Genomic DNA, 5,675 nt, shown 5'->3' with positions numbered 1-5,675 from the left:
CTCATGTGCAGAAGTAGCGCTGACCACGTCCATTGACGCTAGGCTAATCCGCAGCTTTGGGTGTTGGCCGTGACAGACAATTGCCATCTCTTCCAACACGACTGTGGCGCTGAACCGCACACTCACTGTCGCCAGTAGTTGTGCAGTTTCACCGGGGGTAGCAGGTAAAGGCACCAGATGGCTTTGAGACAGACAGCCCGGCCCTGTGGGACAGAATTCATTTGAGATGGACACATATTCTATACTGAACTGTAGCAGCACGCGCACTCAATCCAACAGCGTCGCAGAGGTCAGCCGGAACGCCACTGTGAGTGCCATCTGGCCTGGCCGGGGTCAAGGTCATTCCCCCTTACGTCGTCGCTTTTTGACATTTTTCACTCAATTTTCCACAATTTCAAAAAAAAAAACAAAAAAAAAACCCGACAACAAACCCTCTTGCAATCTGTGTTTACCGTTTTTTATTTTACATATACAAGATTATTTTTGTTTTCTGTCCTCTTCTTAAGCCCTTGAAGTTGCCGCCAAGCGCCGTCCGCGCACCAAAAAAAGCCCCCCCCCCACCCCCCCACCCCAAAAAAGAAAACGCAGAACACACGTAGCAGCATGACGCTCGGATGTTACGACTGCGCCGCTTCCCCTCGACACGCTTTCTTCCCCCTCCCACCCCCCCACCCCCCCACCACCACCACCCTGTTTCCTCAACTCTACATAAACAGCGTGGGGCTTTACGGCCTTGTTTTCTGTCTGTCTGCGGCGCGCCGTGCCAGCATCCGACACCAGCTCCCTGCCACTTTCACAGGCTGTAAACATCTGAGCAAGGCCTTTCATCTGGTCAATGTGGCAAGGGGACCCAGGGGCTCTGGATTAGCGCCACGATAAAGACAGGCTCCCGCGCTCAGTTTTAGCGAGCTTCCAATCCGCCTCTGTGACGAGCTGTGTGTGTGTGCGTGTGCGTGCGTGCTTGCGTGCGTTTGTGTGTGTGTGTGTGTATGTGTGTGTGTTGTTGCTCTTTTTTTTCTTCTTTTTTTTAATTTCTTTTCCCCAAGCCAAAGGGGGGAAAACATCAGCTTCACAGAGTGAAACCAAAAATTAATATTTGTACCAGAAGGCAAAATTGCCCCAGAATAGGATTATTAAACTAGGATTAAAATGTGTGTGTTTTTTTTTTTTAATTCACTCTTAATCATTGGGAAATATGTGGGGGTTCTCATTAAAAAAAAAAGACTCTTCATTTTAGTATACAATCAAATTTAAAGGTCCCTAGTTATACTGAATTCCAAAACTTTAAAAGTTTTTTTTTATTTATTTTTTATTTTTTTTTGGTGGGGGGGGGGGGGGGGGGTTTGCGGCACACAAATTCAGTGTGAAGTTAAGTCGTGAGCTTATTTGTCACGTGACTGCACCTGCGCCGGTGGTGTTTTATCTCTGGGAAGAGACCGGGATCTCCCCCCACCCCCCCACCCCCCGTCCGCCCGATGTGTCAGCTTAGAGATGGACGGCAGTTCAGCAGCATCAATATTTAAGGAACTTCTGCAACCGGCTTGGCCCTCGTCCATTATTTGGTTGCTTTTCTGACACCGATGGCTGGCCTCGGGGGGGGCGGGGCCTGCGCCGTGGCGAGGTTCGGGCGGGCGGGCGGGCGACTCTTCCTGATGGATTCAAGTTAAGATCCTTTGTTCGGTGCGGACGCCACTGAGTGATGTGTTCAAGTGAAGCGACCGTTTCCCTTCTTGCCTATAACCACATATTCCCTTTGGAAAGTGCCCCTGGAGCGGGGTGGTAGGGGGGTGGGGGGGGGGGGTAGCTTACATTCTGCCCTTTTCTTCAACCCGCCCCTCCCTCGTTTGCAACTTTGATTGAGGCCCCTGCCGCAACGCCGCCGCGTCTCTTCAGAAACCCGCACACCTTCAAAACGCCCCCCCCCCCTGCGTCTCCTCCTCGACTTTTAATGCGTCCCCAGAGCCCCCCTTCCCCCCACCCCAAAAAAAAAAAAAAAAAAAAACACGCGGAAGCAAATCAAGTACTGACCCGGAGCGGTTGCGTACTGTAGAACATTATATCCTCATCCGGGGTGGCGCGGGCGACCGTAAAGAACACTCTGTTTGCCGTGAAACATGGCTCTGCTCGCGCTGCCGGGGCTGCGACGGGGGCCCCGGCGCTCGTACATCACGCGCGGGGCCGTGTCGCCGGCTTTATTGAGAGGGAAAACAAAGGGTTGAGTCGGCCCGAATCATTTTTTTTCCCCGGGACGATTTTTCAAACGCGGCACCAAAAGCCTCCCTTTTGGGGCTTTCGGGCGGAGGAGGAGGAAGAGGAGGAGGAGGAAGGAGGAGGAGCGATAAAATTGATGAATGGCAGATTGATGGATCTCATCGCTGGAGTGAGAAGAAAAACAAAAGATGCACATCGGGGTTTTTTTTTTTTTTTCCACCCCTCATCCCCCCCTCCCCCCCGTAGTTTTTTTGGTGTCTCGGGAGTTGTTGGGAGTTACTTTTGACGGATGGACGCCGTCGCCTTAAACACCTTCCTGTAAGTCAGTCTAATGACGGGTGACGGCTTAGTGTCTTTTTAATTAAACAACTGATGCGTGTGACAGTCGGGCAAACCCATTTGTGTCTGGCTCGGACATCAAATTTAAATGAGTTATTATTCATATATTATTGTCTAAGTCCTCTTGCTCTTCCTCACCCAGTCTCTGATTCTCACGTCAAATTCTAGTAAGTAAGAAAAAAAAAAAAAAATCTCCATTATCAACTCCAATGATTTTGATCGTGGTGACATTTCGGTCCCATTTGCGACCTTTTTTTTAAAATTTTTTTTTGTTTTGTTTTGTTTTTTTTACAAAAAAATCCATGGCAATGAGGACCGCTTTTCACCTGACCGCGTGTCATCTCCAAAACCGATAAGGAAGCCCGAGTTCATAACGACCCGTTCGGGTGGCGCCAGGGGGGGTGGGGGTGGGGTGGGGGGGTGAATTGATCTGTGAGGAAACGCGCAATCCGCCCGCGGCCACAAAAACTGAGCCCCGATCCGTCTCTCCGGCCGCTGGAAAAGTCACGACGGGCGGAGACCCTCGTCCCTCTCGTTTACGCGCCTCCGTTCTTCCGAGCGCTCCCCCCCCCCCCCAAAAAAAAAAAAAATCCCGTCACCCCCCCTCTGCTACTCACCTTCTCCCTTTCCCTTCCGCCGCCGCCTCCGCTCTCTGCCTCTCTTTCACACTCGCGCCCCCCCCACCCCCCACTCATCTCCTAAAGGACACAGGTGACTGAACCCATGACTGTCCCGGTGTCACAGGGTGATGCATAGCCCCCCCCCCCCGCCCAATGACAAATCCGGCCGACAGTGGGCCGAGAGAGAGAGACACATTGATTTCTCAATGATTAATAAGTGGAAAATAATTGTGTTTCATTAAGATGGATGGACTTTCATTTAGTCCTGTCTCCTCTTTTTCTCCTCAGCGGCGGGCAGGCAATCAAATCTGCCACCGCCGCAGCCTGTTAGCCTGCTATGGCAACGAGGCCCGCCGCCTCTGATTGTGTGTCTGTGCGTGTGTGTGTGTGTATTGTCGGGAGGACAGCCATGGGAAAAGAAGATGAGCGTCTCTCAAAGGGGGCTGCGCTCGTGGTGGGACAGTGGGCGTGGGGAGAGGGGTGACGGGGGGGGGGGATTCAACCCCATGCGGCGATCAAATGGCAACCCAAAACGAGGCTTGATTGTGTTTACGCAAAAGCCGGTGCGGATTTCCGCTCCGCGCCGAGGCGGTTTTCATCCCTGGTCCCGGGTCACGACGCTCCGCTGCCGCTCGGTCTCGGGGTAAAACCCCCGGCCCGCCTCGAGCCTGCCATGCCTGGACAAAAAGCGCTTGGCACACGATGCTCCGCCACTTGCGATTCAAAGGGCTCCTCGACTCCGCTGGATCCAATTGCCATTTTGTGGTCGTGCAGATCACAGAGGAGGAAGAGAGACCAATTTCCTCCTCCTCCTCCTCCTCCTCTCCTAGTGGTTTTAACGTGTACCAGAACGCTCGGCGTTGCGTTTTCAACTGCTCTCGAGTCTGGTCACTTTTGTTTCCGAGTTTCACCATTTTAAATGAATCACGGGACGATGGGGAAGACGAGTTGAAAGTCTGCAGGTTCAAAGAAAACGTGGGCAAACGTTCAAATGTGGATGCTGCAATCAGAGAAATTTAACATTTAACATTTATCATAATTCTGTCATCATGCCCTCAGCCGAGACCCTATGCATTGGACTCTCAGGTTGACCATCAGGGCAATTTCATAATCCAGTCATGAAAGTGACTCGCATTCTAACTAATATAGCCATATCTTAGCTGATCTACTCACTGTCTGTCACCTTTTCCACGCTCACGAAGAGAAAAAAAAAAAGACATCTGTGGCCAAAGTAGCTTTGGAAATCATTTTTGCGGCTTCCATTTCAATTTCGCATGATGCCGTTGGCTAATCAGACTCCTGGTTGTGTTGAATTTTTCCAAGACATTGTTGCCGAACTGGAATTTTCTTTTGTGATTTAGGTCCTTGCGTCTCGGTTACCGCTTTGTTTATTTGTTTTCTTAGCAAGTGGAGTTATTATTTAATGTTCATCGGGGTATGAAGATGGCTGACGGTGTTTGGAGTTTTCAGCAGTCGACAACTCAAACGTCCACTGCAATTGGCCAATCAACCAGGTCCCGATGGCCTGGTGTCAGTTTAAAGGATAAAGCCGCAGATAAAACCGGGGACTCGCCCTGAATGAAGGCGTCAGCAATGTTTGGGGGGGCGGGGGCGGGGGAGGGGCACGCGGCGCCGGGGCCCTCCCCCGCCCCGGCCTGCCTGTGTATCACTTTAATGTTCATATAATGACACCCTGTGCACATCTGTGTCATGGCCCATCAGCAGTCATAATTGTAAAGTGATTCATCGAGCGACGTTGTCACCGGTGTCAAGAGAAACTGATACCGCGGACAACAGAGGGGTGGGGGTGGGGGGGCGTTGGAGTGTCGTCTAATGAACGTATCAATAAATGGTGACAGGTGAAGAGGCGCCGCCGGTGATGAATTGCGCGCGAGCGCCGTCACTTGTCTGGGGATGGGCTTTTGTTTTGCTGTGGCTGAAGTCACGTCAGTTAATAGAATGTCGACGTGCGAAAGGACTCACTGTGTGAAATGTGTGGCACTTCAGGACCTTTCCACATCTGGAAGGACATCACGGAGGCTCAACATCGCTGCTAGAGTCGAGCTACTTCAGTCGGCCAAACCCCTGGCTAGCGCCGAGAGAAGAGATTGCAATAAGTGTGCGAGCACCCCCCCGCCCCCCCAAAATTGTGTCGTCGTTCGCTCCGGCCCCCCCCCACACCCGACTGTTTGTGTTTGTTCCCGCGCCGGCGTATAATCACTTTCGCACTTCACGGGGAAACACCGGCGATACATCACCCAAATGAGGTCCAGCCGGGGCCGCGATCCATCACCCGGTGTCTAGTCTTGCAGCCGAGGTAATGGGAATGGAATCTATGCAACATTGATGGGAGGAGGAGGAGGAGGAGGAGGAGGAGGAAGAGGAGGTTGGGGCGGGGGCCGGCAGGAGGGAGCTGGGTCTCGGGCAACCTCGCGGACAGTGGCGTTGGCGGGTGACGGAGGAGGTGGCCGTCGGTGCCGTCGACTGTTGGCGGCTCGCGGAAAC

Source organism: Nelusetta ayraudi, unplaced genomic scaffold, assembly GCF_046127955.1.
Source record: "Nelusetta ayraudi isolate G7.1 ecotype Tasmania unplaced genomic scaffold, CSIRO-AGI_Nayr_v1 ptg000155l, whole genome shotgun sequence".
NCBI lineage: Eukaryota > Metazoa > Chordata > Actinopteri > Tetraodontiformes > Monacanthidae > Nelusetta > Nelusetta ayraudi.
The sequence above is the reverse complement of the archived record's forward strand: the minus strand, read 5'-3'. Positions refer to the sequence as shown.